The sequence below is a fragment of the Eutrigla gurnardus genome (assembly GCF_963514095.1).
Source record: "Eutrigla gurnardus genome assembly, chromosome: 18".
Lineage (NCBI taxonomy): Eukaryota > Metazoa > Chordata > Actinopteri > Perciformes > Triglidae > Eutrigla > Eutrigla gurnardus.
This window is the reverse complement of record NC_139929.1, coordinates 19,056,153-19,075,661: the sequence shown is the minus strand read 5'-3', so window position 1 is coordinate 19,075,661 and position 19,509 is coordinate 19,056,153. Positions and strand designations below refer to the sequence as shown.

The window sequence follows — 19,509 nt, the reverse complement described above, 5'->3', positions numbered from 1 at the left end:
CGATTATTTGGTCATCTACGGTACATGAAGACTTTCAGGGACCACCTGCAGCATCTTCACCTGTATTTTTGTAACAGCAGCAACAGGACAGAAGTTTTGAAGGCAGCAGCCACAACACTGGGAATCGCTAATCTGAAAATTAAGGTAAGACAAACCTTAATTTTTACAAGGAGGAAAGATTACAGAAAACTGTTTCATTGCACCAGATATTTCATAATATTTTCCCTGCAATAATGTATAGGAGGTCAAGGACACACGCTGGCTTTCTCAGCACCAGGCAGTGGCAAACCTGCGGAGAAATCTCCCTGCAGTGCTGACGGCCCTTGCAGAGGAGGTACAACACAATAAGTGCCCTGTGGCAAAAGGACTCTACTCCTTTTGTGCCACTTATCGTTTTGTAGCTGCACTGTACCTTCAGGCTGATGTGCTTACTCATCTGGCGAGATTGTCAAAGATCTTCCAGAAGGAGGACGTTAATTTCCTCGCTGTGAAAGACCAGGTTAGATTATCCACTATCCTTGTTATAACTTTTTTTTTTAATCCAAACAAATGATTTGATATTTTAAGACTATTTGGTTGTGCAGTTGTCACACTGCATACTAAATGTAACTTTGTTTTCCCCTCAGGTACCAGTCACAATTGCCTCAATCCAAAGGATTAAGGAGGCAGGTCACAACCAACCTCCTGGCTCAGCCCTGGCCAAACTCCACCACGACCTGAGATCCCAGGGGGCTGGGATTGTTTAATATCAGGGCTGAAGAGGAGAGAGAGAGGAGAGGGCAGCAGTCCTCTGGCAGCAGTGACCAGCAATCATTTTGGGGTCGATTTTGCACTCAGGTATTTATTTTTATATTTATTTATATTAGCTAATTGCAACCTGACAGATACAACTATTTTGTACCACAATTATCATAGGATAACAAGTTTTTTTTTTAACAAACTAGGTGATGGAGCCATATCTGCTGCAACTTGTTGAGCAGTTGAACGGGCGTTTCCAGGAACTCCACATCCTTGGGGCATTTAGTGTGCTGAGCCCACAAGCAGCCAGGAAGCTGGATCAGGATGTGCCTGTGAGCCAACTGAAGACTCTCGCAAAAAAGTTCCACCCAATGGATGATTTTAAATGAAAACGTTAAAATATACTGTAGTAAAGAGCTGGAAGCAGGGGCCTCAGCAGAAGTTACTTTTTAAGTTGACAGACATTTTTCTTCGAGTCCTGTTCTACCAAGTCCGAGCCAGACACTTTTAGAATCCACGTGCACCCGTATTAGTTAACACACAGAGATGGCTATACAGCGTCATGCTTCTTCTTCTTCTTTTAATTAGTATTATTTTTTAGTAATACAAATTATAAAGAGCATTGAAATGTTAAATAAATAAATACATAAATAAATAAATAAATAAAATGTGTAGGCCTATCTCATCCAGCCTGTATAGTAACATGATTCCACAACTAAAATGTTAATATTTTCATATACAATTGGCTACATTAGGCTACATCTCATCCAGCCTGTGTAGTAGTGCAATTCCACAGTGATTTTGAGGCAGCTGATCACCTGATCTGGAAGCTGACCAAACATTTTATTTTCATTAATTTATTATTAATTGTTCATATAAAGATTAAGAAACAATTATGATGAGCATTTAATTCTAATAAAAAAAGGTGTACCTAAACCAGCCAGTGTAGTAACATGATCCCACGCTAATATTGAGGCAATGATCTGATAATGATGGCCTGGAAGCTATTATGCTAAAATGCTAATAATTTCTTTAAAAATTAATATTAAAAGTTATTAAAAGGAAACTTTGTGATCAAGTGACTCAAAGTCAGTGTGGGATCATGCCACTTACACAGGCTTATAACTGAGAAAATTACTTAACTGTGGATTGATATTTATACAATATATTATTTGTGTTCTCACAGATTGAAGATGATTCTGCGCATTACGTTACTTTTACTGTCCACACTCTGTGTGATATGTGTTGGACAAGGCTTACGGCCTATGGATGATGAGACCTACAGTGTTGTACTGAAGGTACTCAAGGGAGAATTTGATGTCCCTGTTGCAGACAGGACAAAAACTCAACGGGCAGCTCTTGTCAGAGTATGGAGAAACAGGCACCACTATTCCTTAAGTGATGACGGAAAATCCATTTTGTGCAACGGGAAGATTGTGGTAAAGAAGTCTGATATCCAGGATCTTGCCAAGAAAGGATTTGATGCCACTAAAGGTTCTAATGCCCGAAAAGTTAACATCAGACTGAGAGAGAAGTACTCTGGGTTAAGTGAGAAAGCTGTTCAACAAGCATTTCATTCATCCAGACAGTGCCAGTTGCTGAGGGCAAAATTTCCAAACAGACCACCTTTGAAGCCAATTACAGCTAAACAGGTTCAGGAAAGACACCAAATCGACCTACTTGACATGACAGGATGGAAAGTTACACATGGGAGAGTGACCTACAAATATGTCCTCACGGTACAGGATGTGTTCAGTCGATATGTGTGGTTGAAACCATTAAAGGGGAAAAGCAGTCATGAAATAGCTCGGCATTTGGAAGATATTTATATGGATCATGGACCACCCAAGATCTTACAACACGACCAGGGGTGTGAGTTCAAAGGTGCAGTGCAAAGGCTAATGGACAGCATGAACGTAAAAGTCATCCAAAGCTCACCTTATCACCCTCAAAGCCAGGGAAAGGTTGAGAGAATGCACAGAGCACTGAGGAAGAAGATCCTGTATGATCTCATTAACGTGGAAAGAAGAGGTGTGAACTGGGTAAGCCATTTACCTAAATATGCTCAAGTCCTCAATGAAGATCCGAAAAAACAGTTGGGTTGGATGACACCATTCCATGTATATTATGGCCGTAAGAGCAACCACATACTTCTGGCTAGGGCTGGGCGATTAATTGAATTTCGATTACGATTACGGCTTCCCTCGATCATGAAAACAAGATAATCGTAAAAAAACGATCATTCTGCCGCACGCCGTGTCTTGTATGGTAAATGTAGCGAACGCTTCCATCCCCACCTGTGCACTCCGCTCCGCCCCTGCCTGAAAAGTTTCGCTTTCAGCCACGCCGGTGCGTATTGCCAGTAGGTGTTTGGGAAGAAGACGGTAGAAAATGGCAGAAAGGCAGCCTTTGGTCGCGAAGAGAGGGAAAGCAACTTCTGTGGTGTGGAAACACTTCGGTTTCGAGGCGTCTGACCCGGAACAAACAAAGATATTGTGCAAGATATGTCACGCGACCGTGTCTGCCCCTCAAGGGAACACGACCAATTTATTTAATCATTTGAAGTCCACACACCAGTGTTAATTTCGTTAACAAAAACTATGACGAAATATGTTCGTCAAAAGCATTTTTCTATGACTAAGACGAGACGATGACGAGCTAAAAATAGATCCTTGATGATAAAAACTATGACGAGATGTCTGCTTCGTTTTCGTAAACGAGACGGGACGGGACTAAAATGTTTATGGTGTGTTCTACGGACATTAAAAAAAAAAGCGTTTTTTTCCTCTTAAACTAGAGAAACGGGCCTAAACAACGGAACCCTGCTTGTCCATGTGAGCGATTTATTTCTGACAAAACAAATGCGTAAAGATGTGACTAGATGTCTCCGAGGCGCATTTCTCCGTTTTGTTATGTATATCGATCAGTATTTTCATCTGCCATCTTGCTCATGACGTATAGAGTCACGTTTATGCATCGGACGCTCGTATTGGCTCCCATAGCGGCTTTTACAGCCAATCGGAAAGCCTGATTTACGTTTGGCCGTGAGTCGTTGTTTGCCCAAACGGGAGACACAGAGGAGTTCAGAGCAGAGCAAATGACGGTCAAAGAGTTATTGAAGTGATAGAGAATGTTAAATACATAAATGGCACAGAAGAAGTACACTATATATACACACATATTTAGGGCAGGGAGTGGAAAGGACCATTCCTTTCCTTTCCATTTTATATAATATATTTTTCTCTTATTTATTTGCATTTTTCTTGTTTTTCAGTTCAAACTTATCGTGTTAAAAGAAATACCAGAGTTCAAAGTTCAATAAATGCTTGTTCTCAAAGCAATGAATAATCGTCTTTAATAATCGTGATTACAATATCAATCAAAATAATCGTGATTATGATTTTTGCCATAATCGAGCAGCCCTACTTCTGGCTCAAAGCCCACATTCATTGCCTGCCACCAGACTGTATGGCTAATGCAGACACACTGCTTCCTTCCAGAAAACAAATGGATTTGTTTGAAAAAAAGAGAAAAAGAGTGAGAAGAAGAGCAAAAAATGCAACCAAGCATTGCAATGAAAAAATGATTCAGAAAGCATCTACTGCAAATCCTCCATCCATCTATAATGTAAACGATGACGTTTTGGTTCGAATTAGGTGCAAGAACAATAGACTCACAAAGAAACATGCTGTTCTAAATGGAGTCATTGTAAAGAGAAATCTCAAACTATCCAGGTACAAAGTGAAGTATACACCTGTTGGGAAAGCAGCTTGTAGCCTGAAGTGGTTTTCAGTCAAAGACATAACCAGTGTCACCAGTGGTGAAGAACACAGGCGACAGAAGTAAAAAAAAAAAGACATTTCTGGATCCCCTATACACATGAGGACCGGTTAGCGTCATTTAGCTCATCCAATTTCTCCATAGAACTAGATCCACAGCCCGATGGTGATTGTCAGTTTGCAGCACTTGCTGACCAGTTGATGAACCTTGGGATATTTCGGTCATCTACATCTTAGGCACGAAATTGTCATGGATTTGCAGTCAAATCCTCAAACAACACATGGAACCCCACTGGCTCATTATGTGAAGGGGAACTGGGATACGTACCTACAGAGCATGGGTCAGCAAGGCACGTATGGGGACCATATCACACTGCAAAGAGCCTCTGAAATGTTTAATGTGCAGGTGCTCATAATTTCAACTCTGGGTCCAGATGCAACATCTCTCATATCGCCTTCAAACACTTACAGTGACGATTTGCCGCTTCTCATTCTCGGCCATATCGCCGAAGGTCATGGAGAGCACTATGTTAGTCTCAGTGGACCAGCTAGTCAATACATTGACTCAATTCAGGAGGCAGAAAGAGAAAGGATATATCGCGATACTATTGAGCCCGAACTCTCCAATATTGATGAGGCCAAAGTCCCTGATCTTGATGATGCTGAACTCTGCAATACTGATGAGACTGAACTGTCCAGGCCTGATGATGCTGAACTCTGCCATCCTGATGATGCTGAACTCTGCAATACTGATGAGACTGAACTGTCCAGGCCTGATAATGCTGATGAGGCTAAAATCTCAGATCATCATGAGGCCACACTCTCCAATTCCAGTGAGGCTGAAAGGTCTGGTATTCCTGAAGAAGCTATACCGTTTCTTCCAGAAGAAATTATATCCATGATTATTAGACTCACCCTCAATCTGGACATGTCCATGATTGGCACATTTAATCGAGTGTCTCCACAGTTTAGAGAGTTAACTAGAAGACACCTTCCCTCGATCTATATTAGGCCTCCTCTGTCTGAGCATCTTGATTTATCTCAAAATCATGACACAGTTATCAGTGTTGTGAAAGTATACAAAGCAGCTGGTCGGAACAGCGGTTTGGCACAACGTCTCAAAGAACTTTTTGCCAAGAACAAAAAATGGATGAAAGCGTGGATGACCCTAGCATCCCTCACTCTTGGCCACTATAGAGTGAAGGATTTATTTTGGAAGTAGCCTATGCTATCACACTTATCCTCTTTAGTCCCAGACATGTTCCATTGTTATTCATAGGCTATATTTAATTTGTTTATGAAAGGTTATTTATATTTTGATTTATTCTAATGGTTCAGACATATGCCTGTTGTTTAGTGAGGATAAGGAATTTACAAGGAATATCCAGTTGGCCCCTTTTAGCCTGTGCATTCTTTTTTTTTCCATCAACCTCTTTGCTATAGCCTTCAGCCTTTTAGAGTTTGACAGTGTATAATTCATTCATTTTTTCAATAAAGATGTTGAGAAATCTCGATGAATTGCTTATTTGTAAACACAACACTTATAAATAGCCTAAATAGGCAAGATCTGACACAATTCAATTCAATTCAAATTCATTACAGGCATGTGTGTCTGTGTTAGCTAGCCTATATTGCTCTGTTGTATGTGGCAACCTTGACATTTCAGTAGGCCCATATAAGGTTAGGGTTAACCCCTGTCAACTATGAAAGAAAAAGAAGAACATTTGATTTATTGTCAGTCTAGGCAAGAATTTCAAGGTTTATTAATTCAATTATTTACCACTGAAACCAGAGAGAGAGAAATAGAGAGGGTTGGGGTTCCGTGATTGCGGAGCCGAGAGTCATCATCTGGATTCCGTGTACCCACAGTCAGTAGGTTATTAGTAGGTAAGAACAACAACAATCAAACAACAGCAACAACCATTATTCATTGCATTATTACATTTGTGGGAAGTTATTACAATATTGAAAGTTGAAGATTTTCACTTCCCCACAAACATAATAAATCTCTACAAACGTAACAGTTATTACATTTGTGGGAAATCGCATGTTACGTTTGTAGTAGGCAGCGGCTATTACGTTTGTGGAAAATGTATTACGTTTGCAGGATCATTACATTAAAAGCTGCATATTTTTATAACGTTTGTGGTTTATTACGTTTGTGGGCATTATTACATTGGCGGGTGTTACAAGGGCCCTGGACAGTGAGAAATCTCACTCTGCATTGATGCAAGGTAACATTTTGCATATATGGTCTGTAAATAGACCAAAACAGGTAACCAGCATACTTGCATATAAGCTGTATTTTTATCTATTTTTTTTATTTTTATGTTTTGTTTCCATAGGATCAAGCTCAGTTTTGGCTGCCCTCGAACCGATGGTGGTGATGGAGCATGAGGCTGTGATTGGAGGTTTTAAGTGCCTCTATCACCTCACAAAGAGGGAGCAGGCACACCACACAAATTACCCTGCTCTCCTTGAACTCGCAAAGCTACTGGGGTGTGATTACTTCAAAAAGCTAAAGTTAAATGCCATACTTTTAGTATATATTTTTTCTTTTCATTCAACATTAACCATATCTGTTTAATTTTTATCTTCTTAAGATTGGGAAATATGCAAATTATACAAGCCATCGAATCATTGATGAGATGCTAGAAATAATCAACACTGTGGTGGAAGAGCCTATTCTGGAAGAGATCCGAGCATCTGTGGCCATCGGATTGGAGGTGGATGAAACCACAGATGTCGCCATAAATCGTCAACTTGATCTGCATGTTAGGCAAGTTTGTTCGATAAAAGTACAAATTATTTAATTAAATATATGTAAAAGGTGACACGTTTGAATTGATTTTGTCATCTGTCTTTATCAGATACACTGATAAGGAAGGGCAGCTGTTTAGCCAGTTCTTGGACCTGATCAGTATCCCTGATGGCAAAGCTAACACAGTTGTTGCAGCCATCAGGGATGTTCTGAGAAAAAAGGACATTCCTACATCAAAATTGTATGGGTTAGGTACAGATGGAGCTGCTGTCATGACTGGTATGCATATTGAGCTGATTCATTAGTATACAATTATCCCAAAAAATTAAATTTTACAAAGTTAATGGTTTCGACTTGATGCAGGGAGACAAAATGGAGTGGCCAAGCAGCTTCAGGACAGCTTCCCCTGGCTGGTGTCTGTTGCCTGTGCGGCACATCGGCGTGCCCTGTCCTGTAAGGAGGCCTCCTCAAATGTGCCTTACATGGCAACCTTCAGGTACCACCTGCAGCAGCTCCACCTATATTTTCGCAACAGTGCGAACAGAACATCTGTTCTGAAAGCAGCAGCACAGACCCTGGGCCTGGCAGACCTATTAAATGCTCTATATTAAGAAAAACAAACAAATATGTTTTTATTTTATTATTATGTTTAGGTGATGGAACCTTATCTCGATGCGCTTGTTGAGAGTTTGGAGAGGCGTTTTGGGAGTCTAGACCTGCTAGGAGCATTCCATGTTCTTGGGCCTCAGGCTGCCAAGGAGGACGAGGCTGTCTGTGTGAGGAATCTAAAACTCCTGTCAAATAAATTTCTGACAGGAGACCAGGTGATCCAAGAGTGGACCTCTTTCAGGCAACATATCCTGATAGGAGCATTCCAGGTATGAACATAAAAAATTGTCAGTAGGTTTGACAGGTTTTGTAGCTTAATTAATGCTCATTTTGTTTCAGGGCATGGACCAGCAGCAGATAATGACGCGACTGGCGTCACAGATTGACGAGTGGGGTCAGCTTTATCCTGGACTCAATAAACTGGCTGCCATTGGTCTCACAATTCCAGTCTCAAGTGTCAACTGTGAGCGTGACTTTTCAACACTGAACAGGGTAATACACCAGATTATTATTATTATTATTAACAATGATTTAGTTATTGCCTAACTTCCACCCACTTATGGTTTACTATTTGTTGTATTGTAGGTGAAGACTGACCTGAGAAACAGGCTACAGGGAGAGCATCTGGCGACTTGTTTGAGAGTCAGCATCAATGGCCCCCCCACCACCAAATTCCCCTACAGAAGAGCCCTGGAGCTCTTCTTTAAAAAGCCCAGGAGAATTAAATGCTCCCAGGCTGGATGTAGCCTTTGTGGATGAGCAAAAACTTCACAGTTCTCCATCTGTTGTCTTCTTTGTCCTCATCCTCCTGTCGCTCTCTTGTCCTCTTCCCCTGACTCTCACTGTCTCACAAAGGAGCTGAGCTCACCTGAGGTCTATTTGTAGTGCTAAGGCTCACACTGATTGGTATTCAATTAGCTTTATTTTTTATTTTTCACGTGTGTGAGTCTGTGTTCTTTTCAAATTTTAGTTAGGTTTATAATTTAAAAAGATGTGTTTTGCCCATTGTTGCAGGAGATTTCATTTTTGAACAAAGTGTCTTATGTAAAAAACAGTTATGCTTTGGGCATAGCAACCATGTTTAGTGTTTAAGCATTAGGCAAAAATCTGTAAATAAATTGTGCAAATTATATTTGCGTTGTGGCATTTTTTGTTAAATATTACTATACAAAAATATAAAAATCTGTAAATGAAGACACAAAAGGCAAAGTTACAACACCAATAATCCCATCTACAGTAATACACAGGACTGTTTGAATAGGATTTAAGTGCATATTCTCCTCTCAAAGTGCACCAGATTCATGCATTCCAATGTAAAGGGTACAAAAAAATTCCGGCCGGGGGGGCATGCCCCCGGACCACCCTAGAGGGTTCGGGGACCACACCACCGCTGCTGAAAAAAATCCTGCGGGAAACACTGTTGTTTTTAAGAGGTTTATTCAACCGTATTGTAAAGAGCCGTTTCATGTTTCCTCTTCCATGAATGACTGACTTCCCATGGTGCAGTTCTCTCTGAAGCAATAAACATGGATCGTTTTAAACACGCAGACGACGGCGGCTCTCGACTCCCTGAGGGTCTGTGCTGTAAATGTATATGAAACAATAAGCTCTGGTACTATAAATATTGTAAATAAACATTTCACAAGTGTGTTGAGAGTTATCATTTGAGTATGTTGTTGATGATGATGATGATGAAGGGCCTGAGTGCACACCAGTTATTAGTTATAAAACACACACACATTAGGTGTATTACACACATTATTTATATATATATATATATATACTCGCTGATCCACACCACCAGGATCTACAGTGATGATATAGGGATTAGGGATGCACCGATGCATCGGCCGACCATCGGCATCGGCCGATGTTCGGCTCGTTAACTGCCATCGGCCATCGGCAAAAAAAGATGATATTCACCGATGGCAGTGGCCGATGTTTATGTTGATTTAAATGTCGCATGAACGCTGTGCTCGGGAGGAACCTTTCTTTTTTCCTTGTTTTTGGGGGGGAACATATAACTATGCCAACACGAGGGCGCCCGCGCCACACTTTTCTTAGTCAGGTAAAAGTAGATGGCGACCGTGTGGGAATATTACACTGTCTCGGAGGACGATCCCCGTCATGCAGTTTGCAATGCGTGTAAAACTAATATTTCAAGAGGTGGGACCGACAGAAAGTCGTTTAACACATCAAATTTAATTGGACATTTGAAAAGCCGGCACGCAGCGGTGTACAACGATTACCTGCAAGCTGACCACAAACGGAAAAATTAAGCTGCCAAGAAAGCGAAAACAGCCACCGCCGGCAAGACTCAGACTTTAATTGACACGGCCTTTGAGAGAGTAAAAGAACTGGCTCCAGACAGCGCTAGAGCAAAACAAATTACAAACAAGGTGATGGAGTTCATCGCTCTAGATGACCAACCTTTCTCCGTAGTAGAGGACGTGGGGTTTCGGAGTCTGATGCCGTTTATGGAGCCACGCTATAAGGTGCCTAGCCGACGTCACTTCGCCGAGGTCTGTCTCCCAGAAATCCACAACATTGTGGCCACACACATTCATGAGCTACTGGCCCGTGACACCGCTGCAATCAGTTTTACCACTGATATATGGAGTTCAGATGTCAGCCCCGTGAGCATGCTTAGCCTCACGGCACAGTGGATTGACAAGGACTTCAACCTGATAAAAGCAGTGCTGCACTCGCAAGAGTTCACGGGCTCACACTCCGCAGCTGCCATCTCGGATGCGTTTGAAAAAATGTTCCAGGCTTGGAGCATTGACAAGACCAAAGTGCATGCTGTGGTAAGAGATAATGCTAGGAATATGTCGAAAGCTATGATGGACAGTGGTCTGGCTAGTTTTGGCTGCATGGCACATACTCTGCAACTTGCGGTCCATGTAGGGCTGCACAATTAATCGAATTTTAATCACGATCACGATTTTGGCTGCAACGATTAAATTAAGATGATCGTCGGCGATTTTCTCAACCCAATAGTCAGCCGACCACCAGGGGGCGACCGAAAGGTTAGGGCTTCATTAAGCTGCCTAAACTGCAAGCGAGCGAACCCTGCAGCAGCGGCAGCCTCAAATGATTAAAGGTACAGACACACCAACTCCGGCAGCAGACGTCAAATCAACGGATCCCATTCATTGTCTATGTAGAGCAGGAGCTCCGCATGATGGATACGGCACGTCGAGTTGACGGCCCTGTCGCCGTATGTGAATTTGCATAAAGTTCGATAGATTGAACTTTATGCAAATGACATCCGTCCAACGCAATGCCGCCGGCTCCGGAAACTTCGTTCAAACTATCAAACTAGGCAGTGTTGATCAAATATGAATCTAGATTCTGTTACTGCACTACACATTTCCCGCCTCAAATGTTTTCAGAAACATGCTTTAGCGTGTAGTTTAACTGTAAAATGAGATCATTTGTGGCCCGGCCGCCATGTTGGAAACGGCAGAGCGAAACTCAAGTCCCGCCCACTTCCCAGGACGTCTATCCAATTGATCCAACTTGAACACAGAATCGCCCACTCGCCGGTGCGTTCGACCATCCGTTCCGTCCGTATCCGTCGCTGCCGGAGTTGGTGTGTCTGTACCAGTGTGAGAGCGGGTGTGAGACGCATGAGAGTGTGAGACGCGATGTCGGGAGCAGCATCTGGAGGTGAGGAGCAGCTTGTGCCTCGTAAGGGCTCCACTTCCATTGTGTGTCTGCATAGGCTTCATTTTTTTCATTTGTTTGCACTTTATGATTGCACTTTGCAATGGCATATTTAATTTTTGCCCTTTATCTTGGGTAAATTTTATTTTATTATTTATGATTTATGATTATTTTAAGTTTCAATGTGAAGATTTGTCCACATAATGTTTCTTAAAAAAAGTGCAATAAAAAGACATGTTTTACCGAACATAATGAATAATCGTGATTAATAATCGTGATTACAATATTGATCAAAATAATCGTGATTATCATTTTGGCCATAATCGTGCAACTTGCGGTCCATGATGGTGTTTTTAGCCAGCGCAGCATCACAGATTTGCCGAAAAATCGTCGGCCACTTTAAACACTCACCCCTCGCCTGTTCGCGTCTCCAGGCTGTGCAGATCCAGTTGGGGATGAAACCAAAAAGGCTACAGCAGGATATTTCCACTCGTTGGAATAGTACATTTTACATGTTGGAGAGCATGCTTGAACAAAAGCGCACACTTGCTACATATACCGACTACGAGCTCCCCGCCACCCTCAGTGCGCAGCAGTGGCAATTAATTGAAAACTTTATAACACTGCTCTCCCCGTTTGAACAGTTGACCAGAGAAGTTAGCTCATCAGAGGCATCAGCTGCCGACGTCATTCCCTCTGTGAGAGCCCTGAGACGTCTTCTGAGCAAGCAGACTGACACCGACCACGGCGTTAAAACAACAAAGACCGCATTACTAGATGCTGTAAATAAACGCTTCGATCAAATCGAGTGTGATCCCATGTTCTGTATTGCTACCTTGTTGGATGCCAGATACAAAGATCGCTACTTTGATGAGGATGTTAAACAACGTGCACAAGCAATACTTCATGCGCGCCTGTTGCCTGCTGCGGGTGCCGAGGATGAGACGCGCGATGGAGAGAGTGCACACCTGCAGCGCAAGAGGCAACGACCCAGCGGAGCAGGACCCTCCCTGCATGATATGTTCGAGGAGATTCTGGAGGAGAATGGGCCAGAGAGGCCAAGTACCTCTGTATCCCAACAACTTGATATATTCTTGGCAGAGGCCCCCATTCCCAGAGGTGAGACTGCACTCGGCTTTTGGAGAAATAATCACCTGCGTTTTCCAGGACTGGCACAAATGGCACGCAAATACCTCTGTGCACCATGCACAAGCACAGAGAGTGAGCGGCTGTTCAGCTCTGTGTCTCATATCTTGGATGAAAAAAGAAATAGACTTTGCTGCGACAAGGCAGAGATGCTTATCTTTGTAAAGAAAAACATGCATCTTACTAAGAAGTAGGTGAGAGATACACATGTATCATTAATGAAGAGGAGGCCCACTGTATGGGACTGTTTTTCTCTAGAGGCCAATTTTGTTTCATAAAGATGCCCCATGTTCCAGCCCATAAGTTCTGAAACACTAATGTTTTATTCTGTATGAAAAATACACAAGGTGAAAAACATAGCCCTATTTATTTATGTTTGTATTTTTTAATGACAATATTTTATTTATTTTCCAATTGTTTTTACATTTACACTTGATGTACATTTTATTTTTGACAAATATTTTTTTCTGGGCAATGTAGTTACTGAATAAATATTTTCACCAATTAGTCAACAGTCTAAGAGGGCTTTTGGGCTATTTTTCAGAAAATAACTTACTTGTTAATTACCGTAAGGTTAATGTCAATTAAAGGTTGTTTTTGTTTCAAAAATTTGTCTCATTTAATTTGTGCTCATTAATAGTGTGATGAAGAGCTGAAAGACGTTTAAAATAGTTCAGTAATGTTTCTGTGGCACCAAAAACGAAATAAATAACAAAAAGAAAAAACATCGGCATCGGCCATCGGCCAAGTTGTTATTTTAAACATCGGCATCGGCCCAGAATTTCACAATCGGTGCATCCCTAATAGGGATGTCAATCGGATTGGACAAGTGTGGCCGGATGGTCTCCAAGAGAGGCAAGATGATCAGGACTGAGGGGATCGACCTACCAGAGGGCAACATAGGTGATATCCAAGACAGCTACAAGTACCTTGGCATCCCACAGGCTAATGGAAACCATGAAGAGGCCACAAGGAAATCAACCTCAGCCAAATACCTCCAGAGAGTAAGGCAGGTCCTGAAAAGTCAGCTGAATGGTAAGAACAAGGTCCGAGCCATCAACATGTACGCACTACCAGTCATCAGATACCCCGCTGGTATCATAAGCTGGCCAAAGGAGGAGCTAGAAGCCACAGATGTATGCATGTACCACCGTCAGGTAGAGGAAGTGGCTGATATCAAGAAATCCTACCAGTGGCTGGAAAATGCAGGACTGACAGACAGCACAGAGGCACTAATCATGGCAGCACAAGAACAGGCCATAAGCACAAGAGCCATAGAGGCCAGGATCTACCAGAGCAGATCAGACCCAAGATGCAGACTGTGCAAAGAAGCCCCTGAGACAGTCCAGCTCATAGTAGCAGGGTGTAAGATGCTAGCTGGATCAGCATACATGGAGAGGCACAACCAAGTGGCTGGGATAGTACACAGGAACATCTGCAACCAGTATGGAATAGAAGTACCCAAATCCCAATGGGCCATACCACAGAAGGTGACTGAGAACAACAGGGCCAAGCTAACCCATTCAAAACCTCAGTTGTAACCAACAGCATAAACAAATTTACAACTCACAAAAATATTGTTTAAAGTGCAAATGAAATAATGGGCCCAAAATAATAAACAAAAAGTCCAATAAAGTCCAAAAATAGTAAAATGTCCAATTTAGTCAGTGTCCACAGTTTTTGTATTAGTCCTTTAATGTATGGTAGTGCAATTGTTCACGTAATTGTTCATCTACCCGGGTAGTGTGATATTTTTTTGAGTCTTAACTGTATGGTGTGATAGATGCTTTCTCCAGATGCACGATGAGCTGTTCCGACATCACACCCTCCACGCATGTAAGCCGGTGTCCTGCTCCACGTTCCTCGGGTTTGGGCTCTGGCTCGCCATCAGAATCGTTTCATACACCAAAATAAAACCAACCTGCATAGAGCAGCAGTTTTATATCTATTGTTAATCTCTTTCTCTCTTTTTATACATTTATCTAAATCAACTGCACAGTATTTATTCTCTTTTTAAATCTCAAATCAATGAACTTGACTATTCACATTGACAATGTTTCATATACAGCTATAAAATTAATTTTTAACAGCCAACACACATAAAAGTGTGTAATATGAAATGTTTTAAACTGTTTTTTAGCTTTAACCACCGCATAGTGCACATAAAATATGAATTAAACCACATATCAATCATGTTTAAGAATGATTAATCGAATTACTGTCCCTCACTAACTCAAATGCACACAGCTGCACGTGTTTCAGCTCGCAAAACCAGCTTGGTTAGCTGTTTAGCATTAACTAGCATTTTAGCCATAACACAGGCAAATAGCAATATAGCTCGATTAGCACTGATAACTTCCACACAGAAATACAACATTAACCACATTCTCAACTCAAATACACACTCTTACATACCTCCGGTTGGTTTTAAACATTTCTCAGAAACATATCGACACATACTAAGGATGTATTCATGAAATGAGTCAGCATTAGCCGTGGTCGGCATCCGCTAGCATGCTATGCTGAGCGCTAATTGTTGCTACTCACCGGAGTTTTTCCTCGACAAAACACAACAACACGGTAATGTCCGGTACTCCAAAAAAAACCTCCTCACGGATCAATAACGCAAGACAAAATAAAGTTTTAACCACTTTTAGTCTAGCTATTAACATTAGCAAGCACTCTTATCGGCTAGTGTCTGTCCTCATCGGCATCAGTGAAGGAAAGAAACAAGCAGGGGATACAAGGAAATACGAGCGTGAGCGGCGCTAGCGCGTGTGGAATACGCACCCTGCTGGTGAAATAAAGGAACTGCATCTACAAAACTCAATCAGACTGTATAGCTCAACATAGTTGAACTAGAAATATTGGGGATTACAGTGTGTGTGTGTAACTAAAGGGTGTTACATATATATATATATATTTGATCATTAATATGGTAATTTTACAACATGTTCTACCTTTAATGCATCAAATAACAGCTTGGCCAGAATATCTTTTCAAAATAAACTTCCATCTTCACACAAACTTAGGTTCAGACAACAACAGAGCATGGTAGACGTTAACCTGACTAACTAACTACACTTCCCATGATGCCGTGTGTGGGAGCATCACAGACAAACTAAATGAGCGGCCGTGTCGGGACCAAGCTGCAGAACAGGCTGGATTTCATATGGAGGACCGAGTCTGTCATAGACGAGCTACGGCTTTAGAGCCTCAAGTCCATATTTGGGCTGCTGAGGAGCGACGGGTGGATCTGACGAACAAATCAGCAGAGTAGCACCCTTACTGGATCTGGGGCCTGTTTCAGGAAGCAGGTTTAGTGAAAACCTTGAGTTAGTTAAAGTGATGGTTCGGAGTAAAATGCACCCTAGGTCATTTCCACCATTACATCCAGCCAAACAGCCCCTCAGAAGCATTTTTAGTGATGGTCAGCATTGGTCAAGATAGGGCTATCAGCCGAATGGCTTAGTACTGGCGCTATGGTAGATCTTGTATATCTCGTAAATTACCCCACTAATAATGCATGGAATGTTACCAAACTGCTGCAGTAGTACACATAGGGTCTGTACTCACAAAACGAGGCATTTGAAAGTTTGTAAGTTACATCAGGAGTTTATTTAAAAGAACACTTGCCTGATAGCTTCTATCCTCTGCTGCTAATGCTACCGCAGCGTAGACGCCACTTCCATGTTTACCCAGCTATTTCCGTGACTCGAGTTTCACGCAAGAGTAGGAAAAAGTTTTGCTGAATCTTTTTAGAAATGCTTGTATTATCAGGTAAACAAGTGTTGACAAGTGTGCAACCAGAAGGGAACAATGTCCTACTCTTGCCCTGATGATACAGACAATAGTCCCACTTCGTACAATTGTCTCACAGGCAGCTATAGGGAACACAAATGACGTTGAATTTCACAGTGCCATGTCTACCAAGTGTCATGTTTAGTTGTGGCTCAACGCTGAACAACATCTTACTGAGGTAAACTGTGCTGTGGAGGTTAAAGGACCTTCTTCCTCATTGTAATTTCCAGCATTGCTCTGTTAGAGAGAAAGAAGCTGGAAGTAGCATTGTGGAACACCATCATTAACTGAAAGTTATTTTAAAAAGGTGTAAACCTCAACAGGCCTTTCTGCATCTTCCCTGCAATAAAACAGAATTGTTGTGTTATATTCTACCCATCATGAAAATGTGGAATATTTAGAGTACTTATAACAGCATGGAGGTCTGTTATAGCAGAAGGCTCCACAAGACAGATTACACCATCAGTAACTGCTAGAAGAAGATTAGTCAGTTGATGATTACCCAGAAAAGTGCCCACCTAATGTACATTTCCTTTTTTAAACAATAGTGTGCAGGTCGCAGCTCAGACTCTGAGTCACCTTGAAATAGATTGATATCTGAGAACAGCAGCCAATTACAGAGAAGTGTAGCCTACTGCTACAAGAAAAATCAGTGTGCCAAGTTGTGTCTATGATGAATGGATTACTGAGCCAACACTAGAAAAAGGGTGTACATGTATGTACATTCATCCTGAACGCCATATATGCCAGTCATTTGAATAATTTACCTCTTATGCAGGCCCTTGTGTCCTGGGGCGTGGCTGGCTCTGATGAGATCCCCCCAGAGAGGCCCTCAGCAATATGTTGCCCACTGTTCTGACTGAGGGCCATCTCTTCAGCCTCTGTGAGCGGTGGTGGTGAACCGACAACCGGTTTGCTGGCCTCCGCCTTTTTTCTGTTGGCTATACAGGAGGTCAAATTTTAACATATCCACAAAACAGACACATGCATGTCCAACAGGCATTTAGGTGTGATCTCATATAGACGATATTTAATACTGGCAGTGATGGGATGGCTGAAGATTTGACTTTGTCTTTGTTTCCCTAATTACTTAAATATCACTTTCACATGTTGAATGGAGCCACTGAATGCTGTTTAATGAGGGCAGGCTAAACAACACCACAATTGCTTGTAATTAAATGTGACCTTACCTGTTTGGACTATATCTTTATATTCCATCTTTAGTTGCTGCCAGGTCCGTTTTGAGCCGGTTAGGTTGTACCTGTGTGCTCAAACACACATAGAATATAAATGTTGAATGAGTGGAACACTCAAGACGAAACATTTCTTTTTTTTCTACAATTAATACTCAGAGTTGATTGAACTAAATCGTAACACCTGTTCTGAAACCAAAAACTCTGAGTTTGACAGTTCAGAGTTGGTCAAGCTAGAGTTCAGGTTTTGACTCAGAGTTTGTTAAACTTGCTTTCTGAAACGGGCCCCTGCATCCATCTGGATTCTGGTGTGAAGCTGTTAACAAAGTCATCGTCATAATTGCAGGTCAACTCTACAGCTAAGCGTTAAAGTCATCTTAGTAGCTCACTGCATTGGTACTTTATGGCATTTCCTGCTGCCAGATATAAACATATAGATGAAGAAAAACAGAAATAAATAAAAAGATAAATAAGTAAGGAGTTAGTAAACATAAAAAACATTATATATTGGGAAATAATTAAATATGAAAATGAATTTGGTTCATTAACGTTTTGTTTTGATTGTTTAACTCTGCAACAATTCAGTCTGGAAGAAACCGTTCTCTTCTTGAACCTGCAGTTTAGTTGTATAAGAGACAGGGTTGCCATCCAGTTCACTTAAATATTTTCCCTGTTTTATCATGAAACCAAGCCTTTTCCACCAGATGTCACTATTTATCTGTATACCTTGAAGCCACAAACATTTGGCTTCTGTGCTTCCTGAAGCTTTGCAGAGACAGCAACACCCAACATCCCAACACACCTCTCTTCATCCTCCTGTAGGTGAAGTCTGAACAGCTGAGTCTTGAGCCTTTTTCAGAAGATGGCAGTGACTCTGCTGTCCTGACATTGGTCAGGAGTTCGTTCCACCACTGAGGACCAGAACAGAAAAGAGTCTGGACTTTGCTGAGCGACATTTGTTTGATTTCAGCGATGGTGGTACCAGCCGGCCAGCTGAAGTAGAGGAGCGAAGTGCTCGCTTCGGGGCGTTTGACCAGTGTTTGAAGGTAGATGGCTGCCGTTCCATTGATGGCCTTGAAGGCCAGTGCCATCATCTTGAATTAGATGCAGGCTGCTACAGGGAGCCAGTGGAGGTCACGGAGGAGGGGGGTCACATGGGAGAGTTTGGGTAGACTGAAGATAAGGCGTGCTGCAGCTTTGGATACGCTGCAATGGTTTAGTCACTGCACAGGAACCTTGGATCTTTCATCGAGTTGTCGTGGTCTGCGTGTTGAAAAACGATCCTTGGATCTTTCATCGAGTTGAGACCAAAAGGGATTAAAAAAAAAAAGAAGATGTTCGGGGAATATATTAGGATTTAACTCAGGAACAAAGCCTTGCTGGTGAGACCAATTTGATTTGATTTGATTTGATTTATTTATTTAGCACAATTTTAAAACAGTGCAAGGAGGGAACGAAGCCTAGAAGGCTTGTACAAAGTTCCACTCCCTTCATCATAGAATTACATTAATTCAAGATAAACAATGAGAAATACAGAAAAATAAAATTAGAAATGAAACAATAAAATGTACAGTGCAACATTAGAAAAACTATGAAACACAAACAAACAAAAGAAAAAGAAAAAGGATGCATAGTTAACATTAACAGAAAAATAACACTGAAGATTATGACATGAGGTGTTTTTTCAGTAACTTTCTAAAGGATGTATAAGATGTTGTTGACCTCAGAATCACCTCCAAACTATTCCAAAGTTTTGGACCTCTAAAAGTAATATTAGATTGATGCCCAGATGTTCGGCAAAAGGGTAAATGAA

General features: G+C 41.6%; 3 long non-coding RNA genes across 3 annotated transcripts in view; all 3 read left to right on the top strand.

Annotated features, from left to right (window-relative positions):
• LOC311028993 overlaps positions 1-19,509 on the top strand; it is a 230,020-nt gene that overhangs the window by 67,231 nt on the left and 143,280 nt on the right. The window lies entirely within an intron of this gene.
• LOC311028896 lies at positions 256-1,111 on the top strand. Its single transcript, XR_014598808.1, has 3 exons — positions 256-499; positions 627-837; positions 981-1,111. It is a non-coding gene; the product is annotated as an uncharacterized lncRNA (long non-coding RNA).
• Positions 7,993-8,785, top strand: LOC311028657. Its single transcript, XR_014598757.1, has 3 exons — positions 7,993-8,156; positions 8,227-8,379; positions 8,473-8,785. It is a non-coding gene; the product is annotated as an uncharacterized lncRNA (long non-coding RNA).